At 47.7% G+C, this 27,697-nt stretch overlaps 1 protein-coding gene and 1 long non-coding RNA gene across 2 annotated transcripts in view; both read right to left on the bottom strand.

Moving 5' to 3' along the window:
• Positions 1-27,697, bottom strand: part of LOC135054963 (zinc finger protein OZF-like) — a 235,191-nt gene that overhangs the window by 103,174 nt on the left and 104,320 nt on the right. The gene's annotated exons all lie outside the window — the stretch shown is intronic.
• Positions 877-27,697, bottom strand: LOC135054964 (uncharacterized). The gene is made up of 2 exons (XR_010243605.1): positions 27,567-27,697; positions 877-1,780 (listed from the first exon to the last, which is right to left on the bottom strand). It is a non-coding gene; the product is annotated as an uncharacterized LOC135054964 (long non-coding RNA).

Below are 27,697 nucleotides of genomic sequence, written 5' to 3'. Positions count from 1 at the left end.
TCAGGTTGCTAAGAGACGCTACAAGACCCGGTCCGGTTGCTAGGTGATGCGCAACCGGAAGTGCGCGATCGGAACAGGAAGTCTAGTGCGTTCCACAGCGGCGGCGTGCGGTTCACCGCTGTTTATTGCTGGAACACAGGGATTTAAATCATGTTTTCGCTCTCCTATAGTTGGTTTTTGAGTGTTAGCATGATACTGACATGATTGTGAGGGATATGTATGAGATATTTCATTGCTTTAACATACGTTATGGTAGTTTCCAATGATTGTTTGATTGGTGGGATGGCCCATAGGGTATTTATAGTTCCACAGTATGTGACTGTGCAGGGGAGATGGCAACCTAAAATCTTTGGTCTTGACAAAGGTTCCAGAGAGGTCCGAAACGTTGACCCTGACCATGTAAATCATGTTAGCTGAATTAAAAAGGCTTTTACTTTTCAACATTGAAGAAGTCTGGTGAGTGCGTTCCTTGCTATTTTTTCCTTTATTTGGGACAGTATCTGGAATGGACTGATCTCTGGTTTATGCACCCCAGCGGTTGTGAAGCTTCAGTATGCTAGTGCAACTTCTTTGGATATATATATATATATATATATATATATGTGTATATTTAAAAATAAAAGTGATCAGTGCCTATTAATGCCCAGAAAATTAAGGTGGAAACATAAGGTGGGGTTTAGTGAGCTAGTGATGTTAAAAAAATTGGAACAAGCACTTACAAAATCTTCAGTCCTTAGACCAGTAATATCACAGTGATATGAAAAAGAGAAGAGACAACAAAATAGGGTGTACCGTTTTAACCTATATGTGCTTATAGCAATTTACTACTAAGTGGGTGTTAATGGGAATACTCCCAAAGTAACACACTCCACAGTATTGTGGTAGAAAGAAAGTTTCACATTTAATTAGTACATAGTTAAAAATGAGCAGGTATCACACGTACAAGAAACAATTAGTGTCCAGGGTAACCTCCGACGCGTTTCATCTTTAAGGCAAGATTCATCATGGAGATAATGTCCCAGAGGTATTGAGATGAATTTATACCTCTGGCACTTAAGATGGTGGAGACATGTGGGACAAACATCATGACCTCACTTCCTGTCATTATGTGACAGGAAATGATTAAACTACATCAAAACTCTTTATTTATAAAGATAGAGTAGAAGAAAGGGAGTATAATAACTAGGAATAGACCTTATCTTATTAAAAGAACAGGGCAAAACTCGCCCGTCTGAATATAAGCAACAAAAAACCTATTGAAACGCATATGGAAGGCATACTGACGTCACTTCCGGTCCCGGACGCGACAGGAGTATGCAAAGCTACCAGACGAATTTAAAATTAAAACTAAAACATCATGCAGTACAATCACAAGCCATATTTATGAAAATAGCAGTTAAATAACAATTACAAGTGCACCTATGCGCTGGGCGGTGCTGGCACGCAAGACGCGCTTCCTGTCAGCTAGCTGGAACGCATTTCCTGTTCTGAAGTCCTAGTGCAGATCGTGGAACGCGGAAGTAGAGTTGTGGAACGCATGCTTTCTTCCGGCTCCAGAGAACAAATGCTGATCGCAAATCCAGAATACATAATGAATTAATACAGAAAAACATAAGTCTTAGATAGAAGAAGAGTCTATTACAGTATTGATTTTGTACTGGTCCAATCTCAACTCAAAAGTCATTTTAAAAGTGCCAGTCATATAAAAATCCATTCTCAGGCAGTTCATTATAATTGTCCAAGCGCTGCTGGAGTATTGATTCCATATTTAATCCGTGATCTGTGCTAATATAAAGATATCAATCAATATGATTTCATAGATATGCAGAAAGAATAAATATATATTTATATATTCTCTATTTTGGTTTTTCAAAAGAAATAGAAACGATACAAATAGGTCAATATCGTATGAACACATATCACAAAGCATCAATATAACATCAACAATACAAACAGAAAATGAAAAAATAATATATATAATTGATCCGTCTAGGAAGTAACACATTTTTCATTATATATCAGAGGATCGGCAATAGTATATTCAGTGTGTATGGAAAACAAAAATAAATATGACAAAATACATTGAAATCACAACTAATATTACAAAGAAGAAGACAAGACAAAGGGTAGAGGGAGGGAGAGGGTAGAGTCGGGGGGGGGGGGAATGAGTGAGCTAACCAATCACATCTAGTACAAGTGTGTTTATTTATTTAGTGAAGTGGACTACAGAGGTAATCAGTATCATGGTGAGTCTAGCGGGATCTGGTCTTTGTAGGTGGAGGCAGACTTAAAATCCAGCCATGAGGACCACGTAGCAACATAATCAGAGTGTTTTTCCAGTACTGAATGGTAAATATCCTCCATGGTTCTATAACATTCTATCCTCTGGAACTATTCCCATAACTTGGGGGGGCTTGGAGACTTCCAGTGAACCGGTATTACAGCTTTCACTGCGTAATTAAGATGCTTGAGAAGGGGATGTTTATATTTTGTTAGTGGTATTGTAGTATGGAAGAGTAGCCAGAAGTCAAGCTCAGTAGGAGCATGAAACCCCAGGATTTCGGAGGAAATTTGAATAACCCCGTCCCAAAAGGCAGCAATTAGAGGGCAGTCCCACATATATGAATGAGGGTGCCTCGTTCCCTGTCACACCTCCAGCACAGGGGGGACACAGAAGGAAAGAACTTATGCAAAAGGGAGGGACATCGATACCACCTAGTAAGCAGTTTATATTGTGTTTCTATCACCTCCAAACTTGTAGAGCACCGCAGCATAAATTCACAATGTTTGTTCAAATTAATATGTATCCCTCAAGGTATAAGGTCAGTATCCCACTTTGTGTAAAAAGTGGGATCTCCCGTGAAATGACCATGCAATAATATCTTATATATACCTGAGATAACATGAGTGGGTTCGGAAGATTGGGAACACCTTCAAAAGGTGTGATGTCTCCTGTTAATGCAGCAGCTGTCCTTTGTGACAAAATAAAGTGACGGGTGTGGAGATAGAACCAAAAGTCAGTCGCAGGAATGTCAGTGCCCTCCCTGAGTTCATTAAAAGATTTAACCTTTCCCCCTGAGAGCAAATGGGATATCCTAGTCAAGCCTGCCAGTTTCCATCTGGTGGCCGCGCCTCTTCCAGTGCCCGGCACAAATGAAGGGTTGTTAAGAAATGGGAGAAGCAGGGAATTTTGCGAAGGAAGACCCAATTTATAACGTAGCACTCTCCAGAGAGCCAAAGTGGGTCCAACCGTCAAATGAGTGGAGCGGCCAATGGTCCTAAGCCAGGGTGCTGCCTGCAAATATAGACCCGAGGACCATCTCTCCAAGTCTACCCACTGTTTGGAGCTGGTGCCAGGCCGTGACCAGTCTAGGATCCTATGTAACATTGTGGCCTGATAATATGCCGATATCATGGGTATACTGTTGGCCCCCATGGGCTCTCCTATAAAACAAGTACCAATGTTTGAACCTAGGTTTCCTGCCACCCCAAACAAATCGGCTAATTGCCTTATGTGTGTCTACCAGAAACTGATGGGGGAGCTTCAAGGGGATAGTCTGGAAAAGGTATAGCAACCTTGGTAGTATATTCATTTTCACAATACTCATACGGCCTAACCAGGAGAATTTCTGCTTGAGCCACTGGGTCATTTCCCCACGCAGTTTCTGCAATAAAGGGAGATGATTTAAAGTGACTGTAGTAGATAGAGAGGAGGGGATTAGAATGCCTAAATATTTAATGTGAGTGGGATCCTAGGGGAAGGGACGAGACTAATTTAGTAGAAAAGGAGACATTAAGAGCCATTGATTTAGTATAATTAATCTTAAAATTAGATAATGCTCCAAAACGTGAAAATTCTTTCATAAGATTAGGTAATAATACAGCAGGGTTTGTAGCGACCGCCAAGAGGTCATCTGCAAACAATGCAAGTCTATGTTCATTTTCACCCACTTTCAATCCAGTGATATCAGGGTTCCGTCTAATGGCTCTAGCCAGATCCTCCATGCAGACAACAAATATCAATGGTGACAATGGGCATTCCTGTCTGCTCCCATTAAAAATGGTTATTGGGTCAGAAAGTAGTCCGTTTACCCGCACCTGTGCTGAGGGAGCCCGATATAGCGCAAGGATTTTTTGCAAGAACACCTCTCCCAGGCCCAGTCGTCGCAGTGTCGCTTCCATAAAGACCCAGTCTATGCGGTTGAAAGCTTTCTCAGCGTCTATGGAAAGAAGCATCATAGGAGTTTTAGCTGATCTTGCATGGGCTACCAGGTCAATCACCCTTATGGTGTTATCCCTTGCTTCCCTACCCCAAACAAAACCAACCTGGTCAGGGTGAATCAACTCTGGCAGTAATAAACCCAGGCGGTTCGCTATGAGCTTGGCATATAATTTAACATCTACGTTAAGGAGGGAGATTGGCCTGTAACTGGATGGCAATGATGGATCTTTGCCATCTTTAGGTATGACTGTGATGTGTGCTCCTAAGGACTGATTCGAGAAAGGGGCCTGTGGAGAGACTGAGTTGCAAGCATGGAGCAAAAGAGGGAGAAGTTTATCTTGAAACATTTTGTAATAACATATGGGGAAGCCATCAGGGCCCGGACTTTTACCAGTTGGGGAGGACTTCAGGGCGGTCATGAGCTCACTATCTGTAAAGGGGTCTCCAAGGGCTGAAGTCAAATCCGCGGAGAGTGACTGTAATTTGATCTCTTCTAGGAAGTCCTCTACTGCCTTCTCATGTACTGACTGCTCACAATGGGAGCGCAGCGATGTCAAATTATAGAGATCAGTATAATATTCATGAAAGATCTCAGCCATCTTATTATAAGTGGCATGAGGCACACCAGAGGAGTCCTTCATCTCCTTAAGATAAGTTAAGCATCTTTGAGCTCGTAAGGCACGGGCAAGAAGCTTCCCAGGTTTATTACCCCACCTATGGAATTTATGTCGGCAGCAGCAAAACGCTCTGCGGGTGCCCTCATTCACTAAACTATTTAGGAATGACCGTGCCTCTAGTAACTCTGCCAACACATCAGAAGTTAGCGTAGATTTATGTGCGAGTTCCAGTCTTTTAATTTTAGCAAGTAGGGCATCACAGCATTCAGTTTTTTGAGGTGGGAACCCAGTTGAATGCATTTACCTCTAATCACGCATTTATGGGTTTCCCATATCATCACTGGGGAGACCTCGTCAGTCAGATTAAGAGCAATGTAGTCATCAATAGTGTTTTCTATTTGGGCCCGACAGTCTGTGTCTCTGAGAAATTGCTCATGAAAGCGCCATTGCCATGGGGGAGGGTGGTGAAAAGATAGAATAAGAGTAATGGGGGCATGATCAGAGCCAACTATTTGTCCTATTGTGGCATCCACAAGAAAATCTAGAGATTTGTGATCCACACAGAGATAATCTATACGGGTATAGCAATTATGCGGGTAAGAGTAAAATGTGTAGTCTCTATCTTTAGGGTGGAGCAGTCGCCAAGCGTCTATGAGTTGAAAATCATGAAGAATTGATTTAAAGCGTGCGATATACTTTAAAGAAGATCTGGGCGCACCAGTTGAGGTATCTATAGGAGGCTCCAAAGCCCAATTAAGGTCCCCTACTACCACCAACACCCCTTCCAGATTTTGCTCTATCAATTCCAAAGCCTGCCTCATAAAACGGAGTTGACCCTGATTGGGAAGATAAAAGTTAACAAATGTAAAAATTAGGTTGGCAATAGTAGCTTTCACCAGCAGGCACCTCCCATCCCAAATAGGAACCTCCGATACATCACTCAATCTAACATGTTTGGCAAATAAAATTGCAACTCCTTCGGCCTTAGCTCCCGAGAAGTCATTATAATATCCCTGTGGGAAATGACGTGAGTGCAGCTTCGGAGAGGCACCTCTTTTAAAGTGTGTCTCCTGGAGGAACACCACGTCCGCTTTATCAATATGCAGGGCGTGTAGAAGCCGGGATCTCTTCTCAGGGATGTTAAGGCCTTTCACATTAAACGATAATAAGATTTTAAACCTATCAGTAAATCTTTTTCTCCTAGTCCGTAGAGGATGCTGGGGACTCCGTAAGGACCATGGGGTATAGACGGGCTCTGCAGGAGACATGGGCACTCTAAAGACTTTAGATGGGTGTGCACTGGCTCCTCCCTCTATGCCCCTCCTCCAGACCTCAAGAACTGTGCCCAGAGGAGACGGACAGTACGAGGAAAGGATTTTTGTTAATCCAAGGGCAAGATACATACCAGCCCACACCATCCACACCGTGCAACTTGGAACATACGAACCAGTTAACAGTATGAAACAAAAAACAGTATCAGCCCGAGACTAATCAAACTGTAACATAACCCTTATGTAAGCAAGAACTATATACAAGTCATGCAGAATTTAATCCGAACTGGGACGGGCGCCCAGCATCCTCTACGGACTAGGAGAAAAAGATTTACCGGTAGGTTTAAAATCTTATTTTCTCTTACATCCTAGAGGATGCTGGGGACTTTCATGGGGATTATACCAAAGCTCCAGACCGGGCAGGAGAGTGCGGATGACTCTGCAGCACCGATTGAGCAAACATGAGGTCCTCCTCAGCCAAGGTATCAAACTTGTAGAATTTAGCAAAAGTGTTTGAACCCGACCAAGTCGCCACTCGGCAAAGCTGTAATGCTGAGATGCCTCGGGCAGCCGCCCAAGAAGAGCCAACCTTCCTTGTAGAATGGGCCTTTACCGAATTTGGTAACGGCAATCCAGCCATAGAATGAGCCTGCTGAATCGTGTTACAGATCCAGCGAGCAATAGTCTGCTTAGAAGCAGGAGCGCCAAGCTTGTTGGCTGCATACAGGACAAACAGTGCCTCTGTTTTCCTAACCCGAGCTGTCCTGGCTACATACATTTTCAAGGCCCTGACTACATCAAGGCACTTGGAATCCTCTAAGTCACCCGTAGCCACAGGCACCACGATAGGTTGGTTCATATGAAAAGATGAAACCACCTTAGGCAAAAATTGAGGACGAGTCCTTAATTCTGCTCTATTCACATGGAAAATCAGATAGGGGCTCTTGTGAGACAAAGCTGCCAATTCGGACACCCGCCTTGCAGATACCAAGGCCAACAACATGACCACCTTCCAAGTGAGAAATTTTAAATCCACTGTTTGAAGAGGCTCAAACCAGTGAGATTTTAGGAACTGTAACACCACGTTAAGGTCCCATGGTGCCACTGGGGGTACAAAAGGAGGCGGGATGTGCAGCACTCCCTTTACAAAAGTCTGGACTTCTGGGAGAGAAGCCAATTCCTTCTGAAAGAAAATTGATAGGGCCGAAATCTGTACCTTAATGGAGCCTAACGTTAGGCCCATATCCACTCCTGTCTGTAGAAAGTGGAGAAAACGGCCCACATGGAAATCTTCAGTAGGAGCATTCTTGGCTTCACACCAAGATACATAATTCCTCCAGATGCGGTGATAATGTTTCGCCGTCACCTCCTTCCTATCCTTAATCAGAGTAGGGACGACTTCCTCCGGAATACCTTTCCCCGCTAGGATTTGGTGTTCAACCGCCATGCCGTCAAACGTAACTGCGGTAAGTCTTGGAACACGCAGGGCCCCTGCTGCAATAGGTCTTCCCTTAGAGCAGGGGTGGGGAACCTTTTTTCTACCAAGGGCCATTTGGATATTTATAAAATCCTTCGGGGGCCATACAAAAATTATCAACTTAAAAATGAGCCTGCCCCTAGTAGATATGGCCCCAGTAGTTTTGCCACAGTAGATATGCCCCCAGTCAGTAGTTATGCCCTCAGTCAGTAGTTATGCCCCCAGTAGATATACCCCCAGTCAGTTGTTATGCCCCAGTAGATATGCCCCCAGTCACTTGTTATGCCGCATTAGATATGCTCCGTCACTTGTTATGCCCCATTAGATATGCCCTTTAGTAGCAACGCTTACACACACACATTAAAACTAAAACAAAAAAACACAATACTCACCAGCCCCGCTTCTGTTTCCAGATCGCTGCCCTCCGCCTGGCTACTCACTCCTCAGAACTATGGGAGAGAAGTCATGACATCTCTCCCATAACACCGCACAACAGCATATGCACACTGCCAGAGGGAGCTCCTGCCTCCGGCTGTTACTGAGGGTAAGAAGCCAGGCGCCCTCTAGTAACAAAATCTCAGCGGGCACCCGGCTAGATGAGCCTGGCCGGGCCAGATCAAGTGGCTCTGCGGGCCTTATACGGCCCTCGGGCCTGAGGTTCCCCACCCCTGCCTTAGAGGAAGAGGCCACGAATCTTCTGTGATCATTTCCTGAAGATCTGAATACCAGGCCCTTCGAGGCCAATCCGGAACAATGAGTATTGTCTGCACTCTTTTTCGTCTTATGATTCTCAGTATTTTTGAGATGAGCGGAAGAGGAGGGAACACATAGACCGACTGAAACACCCATGGTGTCACCAGGGCGTCCACCGCTACTGCCTGAGGGCCCCTTGACCTGGCACAATACCTCCGAAGCTTCTTGTCTATTTGTGGAAGTCCTCACTGACTTGTTATCTCTGCAAAAACTTCTTGATGAAGTCCCCACTTTTCTGGATGGAGATAGTGTCTGCTGAGGAAGTCTGCTTCCCAGTTGTCCACTCCCGGAATGAATACTGCTGACAGAGCACTTGCGTGATTTTCCGCCCAGCGAAGAATCCTGGTGGCTTCCGCCATTGCCACTCTGCTCCTTGTCCCGCCTTGGCGGTTTACATGAGCCACAGCTGTGACGTTGTCTGATTGAATCAGAACCGGTAGGTCGCGAAGAAGATTCTCCGCTTGTCGTAGGCTGTTGTATGTGGCCCTCAATTCCAGTACGTTGATGTGTAGACAAGCCTCCTGGCTTGACTATAGTCCCTGAAAATTTCTTCCTTGTGTGACTGCTCCCCATCCTCGGAGGCTCGCGTCCGTGGTCACCAGAACCCAGTCTTGAATGCCGAACCTGCGACCTTCGAGAAGGTGAGCACTCTGCAGCCACCACAGGAGAAACACCCTGGCCCTGGAGGACAGGCTTATTTTCTGATGTATTTGTAGATGGGACCCCGACCACTTGTCCAGAAGGTCCCACTGAAATGTCCTCGCATGGAACCTGCCGAAGGGGATGGCCTCGTAGGCCACCACCATTTTTCCCAGTACTCGAGTGCATTTGATGGACTGACACTTTTTTCGGTTTTAACAGGTCTCTGACCATGTTCTGGAGTCCCTGGGCTTTTTCCATCGGGAGAAAAACCCTCTTTTGTTCCGTGTCCAGAATCATGCCTAAGAAAGATAGCCGAGTCGTTGGAATCAACTGTGACTTAGAATCCAGCCATGCTGCTGCAGCACTCTCAGGGAGAGCGACACGCTTTTCTGCAATTTATCTCTCGATCTCGCTTTTATCAGGAGATCGTCCAAGTACGGGATAATTGTGACTCCCTGCCTGCGCAGGAGCACCATCATTTCCGCCATTACCTTGGTGAAAATCCTCGGGGCCGTGGAAAGCCCAAACGGCACTGTCTGAAACTGGTAATGACAGTCCTGTACAGCGAATCTCAGGTATGCCTGATGAGGGGGATATATGGGGACATGAAGGTATGCATCCTTTATGTCTAGTGACACCATAAAATCCCCCCCTTCCAGGCTGGAAATAACTGCCCGGAGCGATTCCATCTTGAATTTGAACTTTTTCAAGTACAGGTTTAGGGATTTTAGATTTAGAATGGGTCTGACCGAGCCATCCAGTTTCGGGACCACAAACAGGGTTGAATAGTACCCCTTCCCCTGTTACACTAGGGGAACCTTGACAATGACTTGTTGTTGACACAGTTTTTGAATTGCAGCTAAAACTATCTCCCTTTCTGGGGGAGAAGTTGGTAAAGCCGATTTGAAAAATCGTCGAGGAGGCACGTCTTCGAATTCCAGCTTGTAGCCTTGGGATACAATTTCCATCGCCCAAGGATCCACGTCTGACTGAACCCAGACATGGCTGAATAGTCGAAGACGTGCCCCCACCGGCGCGGACTCCCTCAGAGGAGCCCCAGCGTCATGCGGTGGATTTAGTAGAAGCCTGGGAGGACTTCTGCTCCTGGGAACTAGCCGTAGCAGGCATTCTCTTCCCTCTACCCTTAGCTCTGGCGAGGAAGGAAGAGCCCCGACCTTTTCTGGACTTATGCGACTGAAAGGACTGCATCTGATAATGTGGTGTTTTCTTTTGCTGTGGGGGAACATAAGGTAAAAAAGTAGATTTACCTGTGGTAGCTGTGGGAACCAGGTCCGCGAGACCTTCCCCAAATAAAACCTCACCCTTGTAAGGCAAAACTTCCATATGTCTCTTTGAGTCGGCATCACCCGTCCATTGGCGGGTCCACAGGGCTCGCCTATCAGAAATCGCCATGGCGTTGGCTCTCGAACCTAACAGCCCAACATCTCTCGAAGCGTCTCTCATATATAAGACTGCGTCTTTAATGTAACCTAAGGTCAATAAAATGCTATCCCTATCTAGGGTATCAATGTCAGATGACAAGGTATCTGCCCAAGCTGCTACAGCGCTACAAACACAATCCAACGCTATTGCCGGTCTGAGCAAGGCACCCGTATGTGCATAAATTGATTTTAAGGTAGGCTCCTGTCTGCGATCAGCAGGATCCATGAGGGCTGCCGTGTCTGGAGACGGTAACGCCACCTTTTTGGACAAGCTCGTTAAAGCCTTGTCAACCCTGGACGAGGATTCCCACCATAACCTATCCTGTGCAGGGAAAGGATAAGCCATAATAATTTTCTTGGGAATCTGCAGCTTCTTGTCTGGAGTTTCCCAAGTCTTTTCAAATAACGCGTTCAGCTCATGAGATGGGGAAAAGGTTACCTCAGGTTTCTTTTCCTTAAACATGTATACCCTCGTGTCAGGGACCAAGGGGTCATCTGTGATATCTGTGATATGCAAAACATCTTTTATTGCAATAATCATATAATGAATACTTTTGGCCACCCTTGGGTGTAACCTCGCATCATCATAGTCGACACTGGAGTCAGAATCCGTGTCGGTATCAGTGTCTGCTACTTGGGACAGGGGACGTTTCTGAGACCCTGGAGGGCCATGTGATACAGCCAAAGCCATGGATTGACTCCCTTTCTTTTCTCTGGACTCTGCTTTGTCCATTCTCCTATGTAATAAAGACACATTTGCATTTAAAACATTCCACATATCCAGCCAATCAGGTGTCGGCGTCGCCGACTGAGACACCACAATCATCTGCTCCCCCTCCTTTTTAGATGAGCCTTCCGCTTCAGACATGCTGACACACACGTACCGACAACCCCACACACTCAGGGATATATATATATATATATATATATATATATATGGAGACAGTCCCCCAATAAGGCCCTTTGAAGAGACAGAGAGAGAGTATGCCAGCACACACTCAGCGCCACCGGACACTGGAATAAATCCCAGTCAATACAGCGCTTTTATAAATATACTTTCTACGCCAATTAAGTGTGCCCCCCTCTTTTTTGCCCTCTGTACTTGTGTTCAGCAGGGGAGAGTCCGGGGAGCCAGCTTCTCTGCAGCGTGCTGTGGAGAAAATGGCGCTGGTTAGTGCTGAGGAATCAAGCTCCGCCCCCTTACCGGCGGGCTTCGATCCCGCTCAAATCTTTATACTGGCGGGGCTTTTTGCAATATACTGCCTCCGCAGTATATATCTATGCCAGTGTCCCCAGAGGGTTAATAATTGCTGCCCAGGGCGCCCCCCCCTGCGCCCTGCACCCATACAGTGCCGCCAGTGTGTGTGTGTATTGGGAGCAATGGCGCGCAGCGTTACCGCTGCGCGTTACCTCATAGAGGATCAGAAGTCTTCTGCCGCCTTTGAAGTCTTCTATCTTCTCATACTAAACCGGCTTCTATCTTCCGGCTCTGTGAGGAGGACGGCGGTGCGGCTCCGGGACGAACGGCAAGGGTGAGACCTGCGTTCCGACCCTCTGGAGCGAACGGTGTCCAGTAGCCTAAGAAGCAGAGCCTATCATTTAAGTAGGTCTGCTTCTCTCCCCTCAGTCCCACGATGCAGGGAGCCTGTTGTCAGCAGTGCTCCCTGAAAATAAAATACCTAACAAAAAGTATTTTTTCAGAGAAACTCAGTAGAGCTCCCCTGCAGTGCACCCAGTCTCCCCTGGGCACAAGATCTAACTGAGGTCTGGAGGAGGGGCATAGAGGGAGGAGCCAGTGCACACCCATCTAAAGTCTTTAGAGTGCCCATGTCTCCTGCGGAGCCCGTCTATACCCCATGGTCCTTACGGAGTCCCCAGCATCCTCTAAGACGTAAGAGAAATGAACTTCAAGTTAGCCATATTGGTAGGTTACCAGGGAATCCCAATGCTGCCACAACCCCGTATCACCTTTTTGACCTCGCTGAGAGGATAACCACCTATTACACCTTATCCAAGTGGGGGAGGGGAGGAAGGAGAGCACAGGAGGAAAGACAGGGGGAAAAGACGTAGACAATGAAAAACAAAAAAAAAATTACTGTTAGTAGAACAGCAGTACTGTGCATCATTAGTCATGGGAAACCATAAACGGCCCATGATCTAAAAATATACTGCAGAGCAAGGGGGGTCAGAGGGGACCCGGGATACATCACCATTATATAGCATGGAAATATAAATAAAAGTATTCAGCAGGTAAGCAAATCGAAGGAAGGGGAAAAAAACTGGATCAAAAAACTACGAGATCAAATAGAGTACTGAAAGCCAAAGGCAAAATGGCTTAACAGGCAATATTAATCTAGTGTATACGTGACACATCTTAAAACCAAAAAACAAGAACAAACAACATGACCTGATAAGAAGTGGCAGTATTCAAGCAGCCACAAGGGGCAATCAATTGGCTAAACAATCACAGTGGACAATTTAACCCTTAGTTGAAGGACACAACAAAAAGAGAAAAAAAAAACATCAAAAACACACTAAATATGTCAAACATTCACGTGTCCATAGACATTTGAACTTGGAGTCCAGTCCGAAATTGTCATCCCGTGTTATCAGCGTCACCTGTGGCAGCCGTGACGGCTTCAGACTCCTCGGATGTGTCAGCTTGTCGTCACCTCCTAGTGTTACAGACTGTCTGCCACTGTTCCGCACGAGGCGGAGGTGACATTGAAAGCTCAAACGGGTCCAGCCAGTTAGGAAGAATTGGGGTAGGGATGTCTAAGGTTGAACAAAAATCCTTAACATTTTCAAATTCCTGTAAGATAAGAAGGGCCCCTTTGGAGGTCACTTGAATGGATAAGGGGAATTCCCAGCAAAATTTGATGTTACGTTTTTTGAGTTCGTCTGTGAGGGGGCGGAGAAGACACCTATGTTGCAGGGTTGACGAGAGGTCCGGAAAAATTTGTATTCTATGGCATTAAAAGCAATGTCCGGAGCACGTCTGGCTGCTTTAAGGATCTCCTCCTTTTCCTGGAAATAGTAGAGTTTGCAGATAACGTCGCGTGGTCTTTCCGTTGGGGCCCCACTAGGACGCAAGGCCCGATGCGCCCTGTCAAACACCATCTGGTAGTCGGAGTCCGCACCCAGGAGTTCATTAAATATTCTAGTCAGAGCAGGTTCAATGTTTTGGGGAGCGACGTCTTCATGCAGTCCCCGTATTCGCAAATTATTCCTGCGTTCCGTTGTCAATATCATCGAGCCTGAGGCCCATGGCTATCAGAGAGCGTGATTGGCGAGAGATGAGATCATGGAGATCAGATACCTTAGAATCTGTCCTCTCTGAACAATCTTCCATTGTCACCACTCTGTCTGCGACGTGGGCGACATCAGACTGAATGGAAGAGATACGGGCTTGGATGGAATCCTGTATCAGTTGTTCCATGGACTGTTGCAGATCGTGGCGGGTGGGGAGAGACCGCAATTTGGAGAGAATGGCAGATAAATCTGAAGATTCCACTGTAGGTGTAGACAGTGGAATGGGAGCAGGGGGTCCCGCAGCTGCATTGTCTTCCATGGCACTGGAGAGGAAAGAGGGCGACAAAGGGGTTGACGAGGTAGAATCGGACACTGGTGGTCTAAATAGTGTACGAAAAGCTGTAGCTTGGGATGAGTTAGCTGAAGTGTTTGTCAATTTCTTGGAGGAACGTCGTCTTGGCATGAGGCACGTGTTTAAGCGTAGTCAGAAATAATTATCTTTGAGCTGAATAGTGACATACAGGCGACATATCATGTGTTCCCCTCAACGTGGCCCGGCTAAGCCATTGTAGGTTAAAGCTCAGACATCACGTCGGAGAGAGGCCGACATGGTTGTCGCAGAAAGCCGCATCTGTCCTTCCGGAGCAAAGAGCTGGGGGCAGCTACGGCACAGGAAGACAGCTGGCCCTGTGTTGTTGAGCCGAGTGATCCCCCTCTTCAGGTGGGAATGAAGAGCAGAGTCGGCAGTGGGAGAGGGCTGCGAAAGAAAGTCACGTCGCCAGGACGGAGTGGTGAAACGTATCCAGGAGAGGAATAGTTCCAATAAACTGAAGTAAGGTACAGCTGAATGCACAATTAATTCCTCATGGAGAGCTGTAGTGCAATCTTGATGAGGCACACAGAAACTAGTAAGGGTCAGTACAGTATACACCACTTATATAGTCTTTCAGGAACCCTGGGACAATATAGGCAATGAGAAAAGTAAAATACAGGTGGCAGCTATAGGAAACCTCTGGCAGCTCGTTTGAGATTAGCATCAGCCAGGGAGTCTAATCAAAATAGCTGCTATATATACATAAAAGGCTGGCATGCAATATTATGATCTGCAGGTGTTTGCCCTTCCACCTCTAAGGGAATCTTCAGCACAGGAGGGAACCAGGTCACTGAGAGCTGCCACAGCTCCAGTGCCTGCAGTGTACCTCCAGAGTTCACACGTAGCAGCAGGAGCGGCACTGATGTCTGCACACCGCTGCACTTCAGCTGACAGGGGCTCCGAGAGCACTTCCTCCAAGCCATGCGCCCGTTCTCCCACCACAGCACCACTCAACGGAGGTGTAAGTGGGGCAGGGTGGCCGGAGATTCCCGCAGGCTGGCGCCGGTAGAAAGGCTGCGCAAGCCGCTGCCAAGATGGCGGGCGGGGTTCGCGGGGGGTCATGGCACAGTCCGGGGACAGGGAGACGTGGAAGCACAGGGGCACGGGTGGTCGCGGGCCGGAACGCCGGACTGTCAGTGAGGAGGGTAGAGATCCGCCGGGCTTGCAGCAGCTGTGTACGCCAAAGGAAGGTCCTGAAATTGAGGCCGCGGCTTCACCTCAGGTAGAGGCCTCAGCGGAAGGGATGTCGGCAGAGCCTCCAAATGTCAGCCAGTGAGGGATAGGGGTGTTGGTAGTTAACCGGGGGGCACTATAAGCAGTTTGGTGGTGGGGTCCCACAAATATATGCCCCTAAAGCGATCACACTGCAGGAGCTGGGAGTATACACTTCTGCTCCCTCAGCTAGCCAGGCCACCTAAATATATATTAAATTTTATATATATATATATATATATATATCAAAAGTGTTTAAATAATTTATAAAGTGACAAAGTGAATAAAGTGCAAGTAGGCAGACGTACAAGGTTCATAAAAATGGTGCAATCTCGAATGATTCATTAAAGCCTAAGGGAGAGGGGGTTCCTAACTCAAAAATCCAAAACATCTCTCTTTGTGATAGTTTCTTAAGGATGTCCCCTCCCCTCTCTCCCATTCTCACTAGCTCTATTGCTTTAAATTAAAAATCGTGAAGACTGCAGTTATGACTTTCAATAAAGTGTCTGTATATAGCATAAGTAGTAATTTTATTTTTAATATTTCGCACATGCTCCTGGATGCGCAGTTTCAGTGTCCTTTTCGTCTTACCTACATATTTCATCCGGCATGAGCACTCAAGTATATATATGACCATATACAATTATAAAGTCTTTTATTTTATATACTTTTGAGTGGTCATGATTATCAAAAACTTTTCTTTTTGCGTGTACAAATTTGCAGATATTACATCCGCCACATTTGAAACATCCTTGGCACTTTATTGTATTATTAGGTTTATTTTTTTCCCTGTGGAGACTAGGTGCTAAGGTTTCCTTCAAGCTTTTAGTCTTCTTATAGACGATCTTAGGTTGAGGTGGGAGGAGATCCTTAAGTACAGGGTCCATTAAAAAGATGTTCCAGTTCTAAATAATAAGAATTTACTCACCGGTAATTCTATTTCTCGTAGTCCGTAGTGGATGCTGGGTACTCCGTAAGGACCATGGGGAATAGACGGGCTCCGCAGGAGACTGGGCACTCTAAAAGAAAGATTAGGTACTATCTGATGTGCACTGGCTCCTCCCTCTATGCCCCTCCTCCAGACCTCAGTTAGGGAAACAGTGCCCGGAAGAGCTGACACAACAAGGAAAGGATTTGGAATCCAGGGTAAGACTCATACCAGCCACACCAATCACACCGTATAACTCGTGATAACTATACCCAGTTAACAGTATGAACAAAAAACTGAGCCTCATTTAAAAGATGGCTCATAACAATAACCCTTAAGTTAAGCAATAACTATATACATGTATTGCAGAGAGTCCGCACTTGGGACGGGCGCCCAGCATCCACTACGGACTACAAGAAATAGAATTACCGGTGAGTAAATTCTTATTTTCTCTGACGTCCTAGTGGATGCTGGGTACTCCGTAAGGACCATGGGGATTATACCAAAGCTCCCAAACGGGCGGGAGAGTGCGGATGACTCTGCAGCACCGAATAAGCAAACTCAAGGTCCTCCTTAGCCAGGGTATCAAACTTGTAGAATTTTGCAAATGTGTTTGAACCTGACCAAGTAGCAGCTCGGCAAAGCTGTAAAGCCGAGACCGCTCGGGCAGCTACTGATTTAGGATGCGGCAGTCCAGCCGCAGAATGTGCCAGCTGAATCGTGCTACAGATCCAGCGAGCAATAGTCTGCTTTGAAGCAGGAGCTCCCATCTTGTTGGGTGCATGCAGGATAAACAGGGAGTCAGTTTTTCTGACTCTAGCCGTCCTGGAAAAGTAAATTTTCAGGGCCCGGACTACGTCCAGCAACTTGGAATCCTCCAAGTCCCGAGTAGCCGCAGGCACCACAATAGGTTGGTTCAAATGAAACGCTGATACCACCTTTGGGAGAAATTGGGGACGAGTCCTCAATTCTGCCCTGTCCATATGGAAAATCAGATATGGGCTTTTACATGACAAAGCCGCCAATTCTGACACACGCCTAGCTGAAGCCAAGGCTAACAGCATGACCACCTTCCACGTGAGATACTTTAACTCCACGGTCTTAAGTGGCTCAAACCAATGGGATTTCAAGAAATCCAACACAACGTTAAGATCCCAAGATGCCACTGGAGGCACAAAAGGGGGCTGAATATGCAGCACTCCCTTAACAAACGTCTGAACTTCAGGCAGTGAAGCCAGGTCTTTTTGAAAGAAACTAGACAGGGCCGAAATCTGGACTTTTATGGATCCCAATTTTAGGCCCATAGTCACTCCTGACTGGAGGAAGTGCAGAAAACGACCCAGCTGAAATTCCTCTGTTGGGGCCTTCCTGGCCTCACACCAAGCAACATATTTACGCCATATGCGGTGATAATGTTTTGCTGTCACATCCTTGCGTCCACAGCTATCGCCTGAGGGTCCCTTGACCTGGCGCAATATCTTTTTAGCTTTTTGTTGAGGCCGGACGCCATCATGTCCACCTGTGGCCGTTCCCAACGATTTACAATCAGTGTGAAGACTTCTGGATGAAGTCCCCACTCTCTCGGGTGGAGGTCGTGCCTGCTGAGGAAGTCTACTTCCCAGTTGTCCACTCCCGGAATGAACACTGCTGACAATGCTAGGACGTGATTCTCCGCCCATCGAAGAATCCTTGTGGCTTCTGCCATCGCCATCCTGCTTCTTGTGCCGCCCTGGCGGTTTACATGAGCGACCGCTGTGATGTTGTCTGACTGAATCAGCACCGGTTGGTTTTGAAGCAGGGGCTCTGCTTGACTCAGGGCGTTGTAAATGGCCCTTAGTTCCAGTATATTTATGTGTAGTGAAGTCTCCTGACTTGACCACTGTCCTTGGAAGTTCCTTCCCTGAGTGACTGCCCCCCATCCTCGGAGGCTTGCATCCGTGGTTACCAGGACCCAGTCCTGTATGCCGAATATGCGGCCCTCGAGAAGATGAGCACTCTGCAGCCACCACAGCAGAGACACCCTGGCCCTCGGGGACAGGGTGATCAACCGATGCATCTGAAGATGCGATCCGGACCATTTGTCTAACAGATCCCACTGAAAGATCCTTGCATGGAATCTGCAGAAGGGAATTGCTTCGTAAGAAGCCACCATCTTTCCCGGGACTCGCGTGCAATGATGCACCGACACCTGTTTTGGTTTCAGGAGGTCCCTGACCAGTGATGACAATTCCTGGGCCTTCTCCCCCGGGAGAAACACCTTCTTCTGTTCTGTGTCCAGAATCATGCCCAAGAACAGCAGATGCGTCGCAGGAATCAGCTGCGACTTTGGGATATTCAGAATCCAGCCGTGCTGTTGCAACACTTCCCGAGATAGTGCTACGCTGACTAACAACTGCTCTTTGGACCTCGCCTTTATAAGGAGATCGTCCAAGTACGGGATAATTATAACTCCCTTCTTCCGAAGGAGTATCATCATTTCTGCCATTACCTTGGTAAATACTCTCGGTGCCGTGGACAGACCAAACGGCAACGTCTGGAATTGGTAATGACAGTCCTGTACCACAAACCTGAGGTACTCCTGGTGAGGTGGGTAAATACGGACATGCAAGTAAGCATCCTTGATGTCCAGCAACACCATAAAATCCCCCTCTTCAAGGCTTGCAATAACCGCCCTGAGCGATTCCATTTTGAACTTGAACTTCCTTATATAAGTGTTCAAGGATTTTAAATTCAGAATGGGTCTCACCGAACCGTCTGGTTTCGGTACCACAAACATTGTGGAATAGTAACCCAGTCCCTGTTGCAGGAGGGGAACCTTGATTATCACCTGCTGGAGGTACAGCTTGTGAATAGCTCCCTTTCCCTGGGAGCAGCTGGCAAGGCTGATTTGAGTTAACAGCGAGGGGGAGTCGCCTCGAACTCCAACTTGTATCCTTGAGATACAACTTGTACAACCCAGATATCCACCTGTGAGCGAACCCACTGGTTGCTGAAGTTCAGGAGACGCGCCCCCACCGCACCTGGCTCCGCCTGTGGAGCCCCACCGTCATGCGGTGGACTTAGAGGAAGCAGGGGAGGATTTTTGTTCCTGGGAACTGGCTGCCTGGTGCAGCTTCTTTCCTCTACCCCTGCATCTGGGCAGAAAGGATGCACCTCTGACCTGCTTGCCTTTCTGAGGCCGAAAGGACTGTACTTGATAATACGGTGCTTTCTTAGGCTGTGAGGGAACCTGAGGTAAAAAAGTAAACTTCCCAGCTGTTGCTGTGGATACGAGGTCCGAGAGACCGTCCCCAAACAATTCCTCACACTTATAAGGCAAAACCTCCATGTGCCTTTTAGAATCAGCATCACCTGTCCACTGCCGAGTCCATAATACTCTCCTGGCAGAAATGGACATTGCATTAATTTTAGATGCCAGCCAGCAAATGTCCCTCTGTGAATCTCTCATATATAAGACAACATCTTTTATATGGTCTATGGTTAGCAAAATAGTATCCCTGTCGAGGGAATCAATGTTGTCTGACAGGGTATCAGACCATGCTGCTGCACCACTACACATCCATGCTGAAGCAATAGCAGGTCTTAGTATAGTACCTGAGTGTGTATTTACAGACTTCAGGATAGCCTCCTGCTTTCTATCCGCAGTCTCCTTTAGGGCGGCCGTATCCTGAGACGGCAGTGCCACCTTTTTTGATAAGCGTGTGAGCGCCTTGTCCACCCTAGGGGATGTTTCCCAACGTGACCTATCCGTTGCCGGGAAAGGGTACGCCATCAGTAACCTCTTAGAAATCACTAGTTTCTTATCAGGGGAGCACCACGCTTCTTCACACAATTTATTTAACTCATCAGATGGGGGAAAAGTCACTGGCTGCTTTTTCTCCCCAAACATAATACCCTTTTTGGTGGTAACCGGGTTAATGTCAGAAATGTGCAATACATTTTTCATTGCCGTAATCATGCATCGGATGGCCCTATTGGACTGTACATTTGTCTCATCCTCATCTACACTGGAGTCAGACTCCGTGTCGACATCTGTGTCTGCCATCTGAGCTAGCGGGCGTTTATGAGCCCCTGATGGCCTCTGAGACGCCTGGGCAGGCGCGGGCTGAGATGCCGGCTGTCCCAAGGCTGCTGCGTCATCGAACCTTTTATGTAAGGAGTTGACACTGTCGTTTAATACCTTCCACATATCCATCCACTCCGGTGTCGGCCCCGTCGGGGGCGACACCACACTTATCGGCTCCTGCTCCGCCTCCACGTAACCCTCCTCATCAAACATGTCGACACAGCCGTACCGACACACCGCACACACACAGGGAATGCTCTGACTGAGGACAGGACCCCACAAAGTCCTTTGGGGAGACAGAGAGAGAGTATGCCAGCACACACTACAGCGCTAAATAACACAGGGATTTACACTAAAAAGTGACTTTTCCCAATAGCTGCTTATTATCACATTTGCGCCTAAATTTATGTGCCCCCCCCTCTCTTTTTTACCCTTGTTGTATTGGATACTGCAGGGGAGAGCCTGGGGAGCGTCCTTCCAGCGGAGCTGTGAAGAGAAAATGGCGCTGGTGTGCTGAGAAAGAAGGCCTCGCCCCCTCAGCGGCGGGCTTCTCCGGCGTTTTGTATAATGTTAATGGCGGGGTTTTTTGCACATATACAGTTTTATAAACTGTATTATGTGCATTTTGTGCCAAAAGGTATAATAATTGCTGCCCAGGGCGCACCCCCCCCCCCCCAGCGCCGTGCACCCAACAGTGACCGGAGTGTGTGGTGTGCTGTGGGAGCAATGGCGCACAGCTGCAGTGCTGTGCGCTACCTTAATGAATACAGGAGTCTTCAGCCGCCGTTTTTCGTCGCTTCTTCTGTCTTCTGGCTCTGCAAGGGGGACGGCGGTGCGGCTCCGGGAACGGACGATCGAGGTCGGGCCCTGTGTTCGAACCCTCTGGAGCTAATGGTGTCCAGTAGCCTTAGAAGCACAAGCTAGCTGCAAGCAGGTAGGTTTGCTTCTCTCCCCTCAGTCCCTCGTAGCAGTGAGTCTGTTGCCAGCAGATCTCACTGAAAATAAAAAACCTAACAAATACTTTCTTTTCTAGCAAGCTCAGGAGGGCCCACTAGGAGCACCCAGCTCTGGCCGGGCACAGATTCTAACTGAGGTCTGGAGGAGGGGCATAGAGGGAGGAGCCAGTGCACACCAGATAGTACCTAATCTTTCTTTTAGAGTGCCCAGTCTCCTGCGGAGCCTGTCTATTCCCCATGGTCCTTACGGAGTACCCAGCATCCACTAGGACGTCAGAGAAAAGGGATTTCCTGATGATTTCCTCCTGACAACTAAAAATAAGAATTTACTTACCGATAATTCTATTTCTCGTAGTCCGTAGTGGATGCTGGGAACTCCGTAAGGACCATGGGGAATAGCGGCTCCGCAGGAGACTGGGCACAAAAGTAAAGCTTTAGGACTACCTGGTGTGCACTGGCTCCTCCCCCTATGACCCTCCTCCAAGCCTCAGTTAGGATACTGTGCCCGGACGAGCGTACACAATAAGGAAGGATTTTGAATCCCGGGTAAGACTCATACCAGCCACACCAATCACACCGTACAACCTGTGATCTGAACCCAGTTAACAGCATGATAACAGAGGAGCCTCTGAAAAGATGGCTCACAACAATAATAACCCGATTTCTGTAACAATAACTATGTACAAGTATTGCAGACAATCCGCATTTGGGATGGGCGCCCAGCATCCACTACGGACTACGAGAAATAGAATTATCGGTAAGTAAATTCTTATTTTCTCTGACGTCCTAGTGGATGCTGGGAACTCCGTAAGGACCATGGGGATTATACCAAAGCTCCCAAACGGGCGGGAGAGTGCGGATGACTCTGCAGCACCGAATGAGAGAACTCCAGGTCCTCCTCAGCCAGGGTATCAAATTTGTAGAATTTAGCAAACGTGTTTGCCCCTGACCAAGTAGCTGCTCGGCAAAGTTGTAAAGCCGAGACCCCTCGGGCAGCCGCCCAAGATGAGCCCACCTTCCTTGTGAAAAGGGCTTTTACAGATTTTGGCTGTGGCAGGCCTGCCACAGAATGTGCAAGCTGAATTGTACTACAAATCCAACGAGCAATAGTCTGCTTAGAAGCAGGAGCACCCAGCTTGTTGGGTGCACACAGGATAAACAGCGAGTCAGATTTTCTGACTCCAGCCGTCCTGGAAACATATATTTTCAGGGCCCTGACTACGTCCAGCAACTTGGAGTCCTCCAAGTCCCTAGTAGCCGCAGGTACCACAATAGGCTGGTTCAAGTGAAACGCTGAAACCACCTTAGGGAGAAATTGAGGACGAGTCCTCAATTCTGCCCTGTCCGTATGAAAAATTAGGTAAGGGCTTTTATAGGATAAAGCCGCCAATTCTGAGACACGCCTGGCTGAAGCCAGGGCCAACAGCATTACCACTTTCCATGTGAGATATTTTAAGTCCACAGTGGTGAGTGGTTCAAACCAATGTGATTTTAGGAACCCCAAAACTACATTGAGATCCCAAGGTGCCACTGGAGGCACAAAAGGAGGCTGTATATGCAGTACCCCCTTGACAAACGTCTGAACTTCAGGAACTGAAGCCAGTTCTTTCTGGAAGAAAATCGACAGGGCCGAAATTTGAACCTTAATGGACCCTAATTTTAGGCCCATAGACAGTCCTGTTTGCAGGAAATGCAGGAAACGACCCAGTTGAAATTCCTCTGTAGGGGCCTTCCTGGCCTCGCACCACGCAACTTATTTACGCCAAATACGGTGATAATGCTGTACGGTTACATCCTTCCTGGCTTTGATCAGGGTAGGGATGACTTCATCCGGAATGCCTTTTTTCCTTCAGGATCCGGCGTTCAACCGCCATGCCGTCAAACGCAGCCGCGGTAAGTCTTGGAACAGACAGGGTCCCTGCTGGAGCAGGTCCCTTCTTAGAGGTAGAGGCCACGGGTCCTCTGTGAGCATCTCTTGAAGTTCCGGGTACCAAGTCCTTCTTGGCCAATCCGGAGCCACGAGTATAGTCCTTACTCCTCTCCTTCTTATGATTCTCAGTACCTAGGAGGGAACACATACACTGACTGGTACACCCACGGTGTTACCAGAGCGTCCACAGCTATTGCCTGAGGGTCCCTTGACCTGGCGCAATACCTGTCTAGTTTTTTGTTGAGGCGGGACGCCATCATGTCCACCTTTGGTTTTTCCCAACGGTTCACAATCATGTGGAAGACTTCTGGGTGAAGTCCCCACTCTCCCGGGTGGAGGTCGTGTCTGCTGAGGAAGTCTGCTTCCCAGTTGTCCACTCCCGGAATGAACACTGCTGACAGTGCTATCACATGATTTTCCGCCCAGCGAAGAATCCTTGCAACTTCTGCCATTGCCCTCCTGCTTCTTGTGCCGCCCTGTCTGTTTACGTGGGCGACTGCCGTGATGTTGTCTGACTGGATCAGCACCGGCTGACCTTGAAGCAGAGGTCTTGCTAGGCTTAGAGCATTGTAGATGGCCCTTAGCTCCAGGATATTTATGTGAAGTGATGTCTCCAGGCTTGACCACAAGCCCTGGAAATTTCTTCCCTGTGTGACTGCTCCCCAGCCTCTCAGGCTGGCATCCGTGGTCACCAGGACCCAGTCCTGAATGCCGAATCTGCGGCCCTCTAGAAGATGAGCACTCTGCAACCACCACAGGAGAGACACCCTTGTCCTTGGTGACAAGATTATCCGCTGATGCATCTGAAGATGCGACCCGGACCATTTGTCTAGCAGATCTCACTGGAAGGTTCTTGCGTAGAATCTGCCGAATGGGATTGCTTCGTAAGAAGCCACCATCTTTCCCAGGACCCTTGTGCATTGATGCACTGAGACTTGGCCTGGTTTTAGGAGATTTCTGACTAGTTCGGATAACTCCCTGGCTTTCTCCTCCGGGAGAAACACCTTTTTCTGGACTGTGTCCAGGATCATCCCTAGGAATAGAAGTCGTGTCGTCGGGATCAGCTGCGATTTTGGAATATTGAGAATCCAACCGTGCTGGCGCAGCACTATCTGAGATAGTGCTACCCCGACTTCCAACTGTTCCCTGGATCTTGCCCTTATCAGGAGATCGTCCAAGTAAGGGATAACTAAAACTCCCTTCCTTCGAAGGAGTATCATCATTTCGGCCATTACCTTGGTAAAGACCCGGGGTGCCGTGGACAATCCAAACGGCAGCGTCTGAAACTGATAGTGACAGTTCTGTACCACAAACCTGAGGTACCCTTGGTGAGAAGGGTAAATTGGGACATGTAGGTAAGCATCTTTGATGTCCAGAGACACCATATAGTCCCCTTCTTCCAGGTTTGTAATCACTGCTCTGAGTGACTCCATCTTGAATTTGAACCTTTGTATGTAAGTGTTCAAGGATTTTAGGTTTAAAATTGGTCTCACCGAGCCGTCCGGCTTCGGTACCACAAATAGTGTGGAATAGTACCCCTTTCCCTGTTGTAGGAGGGGTACCTTGATTATCACCTGCTGGGAATACAGCTTGTGAATGGCTTGCAATACTGCCTCCCTGTCTGAGGGAGACGTCGGTAAAGCAGACTTTAGAAAACGGCGAGGGGGAGACGTCTCGAATTCCAATTTGTACCCCTGAGATACCACCTGAAGGATCCAGGGGTCCACTTGCGAGTGAGCCCACTGCGCACTGAATTTCTTGAGACGGGCCCCCACCGTGCCTGAGTCCGCTTGTAAAGCCCCAGCGTCATGCTGAGGACTTTGCGGAGGCGGGAGAGGGCTTTTGTTCCTGGGAACTGGCTGTTTGTTGCAGCCTTTTTCCTCTGAGGCGCCTTTTGCCCGCTTGCCCTTATGGGGCCGAAAGGACAGCGCCTGATAATACGGCGTCTTCTTAGGTTGAGAAGCTACCTGGGGTAAAAATGTGGATTTTCCAGCAGTTGCCGTCGCTACCAGGTCTGATAGACCTACCCCAAATAACTCCTCCCACTTATAAGGCAATACTTCCATGTGCCTTTTAGAATCCGCATCACCTGACCACTGCCGCGTCCATAAACCTCTTCTTGCAGAAATGGACAGCGCGCTAACTCTTGATGCCAGTCGGCAAATATCCCTCTGTGCATCACGCATATATAGAAATGCATCCTTCAAATGCTCTATAGTCAGTAATATACTGTCCCTATCTAGGGTATCAATATTTTCAGTCAGGGAATCCGACCACGCCAGGCCCGTACTGCACATCCAGGCTGAGGCGATTGCTGGTCGCAGTATAACACCCGTGTGAGTGCATATACATTTTAGGATATTCTCCAGCTTTCTATCGGCAGGTTCCTTTAGGGCGGCCGTATCAGGAGAGGGTAGTGCTACCTGTTTAGACAAGCGTGTGAGCGCTTTATCCACCCTAGGGGGTGTTTCCCAACGTGCCCTATCCTCTGGCGGGAAAGGGTACGATGCCAATAACCTTTTAGGAATTATCAGTTTTTTATCGGGGGAAACCCACGCCTCATCACACACTTCATTTAATTCCTCGGATACAGGAAAAACTACAGGCAGTTTTTTCTCACCAAACATAATACCCATTTTAGTGGTACTTGTATTATCAGAGATATGCAATACATTTTTCATTGCTTCAATCATGTAACGTGTGGCCCTAGTGGAAGTCACGTTTGTCTCCTCATCATCGACACTGGAGTCAGTATCCGTGTCTGTGTCTGCCATTTGAGGTAACGGGCGTTTTAAAGCCCCTGATGGCGTTTGAGACCCCTGGACAGGCACAAGCTGAGTAGCCGGCTGTCTCATGTCGTCAACTGTCTGTCGTAAAGAGCTGACACTGTCACGCAATTCCTTCCATAAGCTCATCCACTCAGGTGTCGACTCCCTAGGGGGTGACAACTCTATAATAGGCAACTGCTCCGCCTCCATCTCATTTTCCTCTTCAAACATGTCGACACAATCGTACCGACACACCGCACACACACAGGGAATGCTCTGATAGAGGACAGGACCCCACTAGCCCCTTGGGGAGACAGAGGGAGAGTATGCCAGCACACACCAGAGCGCTATATATAGACAGGAATACCACTATAAAATGTGCTTTTCCCTTTATAGCTGCTGTTAGTATTAAAACTGCGCCAAATTAGTGCCCCCCTCTCTTTTTTACCCTTTTCTGTAGTGCAGGACTGCAGGGGAGAGTCAGGGAGACATCCTTCCAGCGGAGCTGTGATGGAAAATGGCGCCCGTGTGCTGAGGAGAAAGGCTCCGCCCCCTTCTCGGCGGCCTTTTCTCCCGCTTTTTGGTGAGTTCTGGCAGGGGTTAAAATACATCCATATAGCCCTGGGAGTTATATGTGGTGTATTTATGCCAGCCAAGGTGTTTACATTGCTGTTTAGGGCGCCCCCCCCCCCAGCGCCCTGCACCCTCAGTGACCGAAGTGTGCCTGAGTAACAATGGCGCACAGCTGCAGTGCTGTGCGCTACCTTGTTGAAGACTGATGTCTTCTGCCGCCGATTTTTCCGGACCTCTTCTTGCTTCTGGCTCTGTAAGGGGGCCGGCGGCGCGGCTCTGGGACCGAGCTCCGAGGCTGGGCCTGTGTTCGGTCCCTCTGGAGCTAATGGTGTCCAGTAGCCTAAGAAGCCCAAGCTGGCTGCAAGCAGGCAGGTTCGCTTCTTCTCCCCTTAGTCCCTCGATGCAGTGAGCCTGTTGCCAGCAGGTCTCACTGGAAATAAAAAACCTAAAACTAAACTTTCACTAAGAAGCTCAGGAGAGCCCCTAGTGTGCACCCTTCTCGGCCGGGCACAAAAATCTAACTGAGGCTTGGAGGAGGGTCATAGGGGGAGGAGCCAGTGCACACCAGGTAGTCCTAAAGCTTTACTTTTGTGCCCAGTCTCCTGCGGAGCCGCTATTCCCCATGGTCCTTACGGAGTTCCCAGCATCCACTAGGACGTCAGAGAAAGTTGTAATAAATGGAACAACTTTTCAACTTTTGAGATGGCATTTCTGATAATCTTATCTAGATACTCTCTTTCTCTAAATCTCTCTGCATATCGTTGTATTTGCTGATCACCGTCTTCTTTCTTACTGCAATTCCTTGTGATCCTTGAGAATTGTGCAAAAGGTATATTAATTTTTCCAGTGCTTAGCATGACAGCTATTAAAGTGCAAGTAACTGTTTGTGTCAACTGTCTTAATAAAATTTGAAGTAATTATCTTACTTCCTTCCCCTTTCAGCACCAAGTACAGGTATTCCACTTTCTCATGATCAATATTGAACGTAAATTTTAAGTTAAAACTATTGGTTGAGATCATTTTACAAAATTCTAAAAAAGATGCTTCATCACCCTCCCAGATAATTATAATATCATCTATGTACCTCTTGTACATCTTCAAGTTCTTCCGGAATGGATTGTTGGTTTATACACTTTCCTCTTCCCAACAGTAGGTTCGCAAAAACTTGGGCCAAAGATCGTCCCCATCGCCGTCCCACATGTTTGTAAGAAAAAA

The sequence above is a fragment of the Pseudophryne corroboree genome, chromosome 3, assembly GCF_028390025.1.
Source record: "Pseudophryne corroboree isolate aPseCor3 chromosome 3, aPseCor3.hap2, whole genome shotgun sequence".
In the NCBI taxonomy this organism is placed as follows: domain Eukaryota; kingdom Metazoa; phylum Chordata; class Amphibia; order Anura; family Myobatrachidae; genus Pseudophryne; species Pseudophryne corroboree.
Note: the sequence above shows the minus strand (reverse complement) of the source record. Positions and strands in the feature narration are given on the sequence as shown.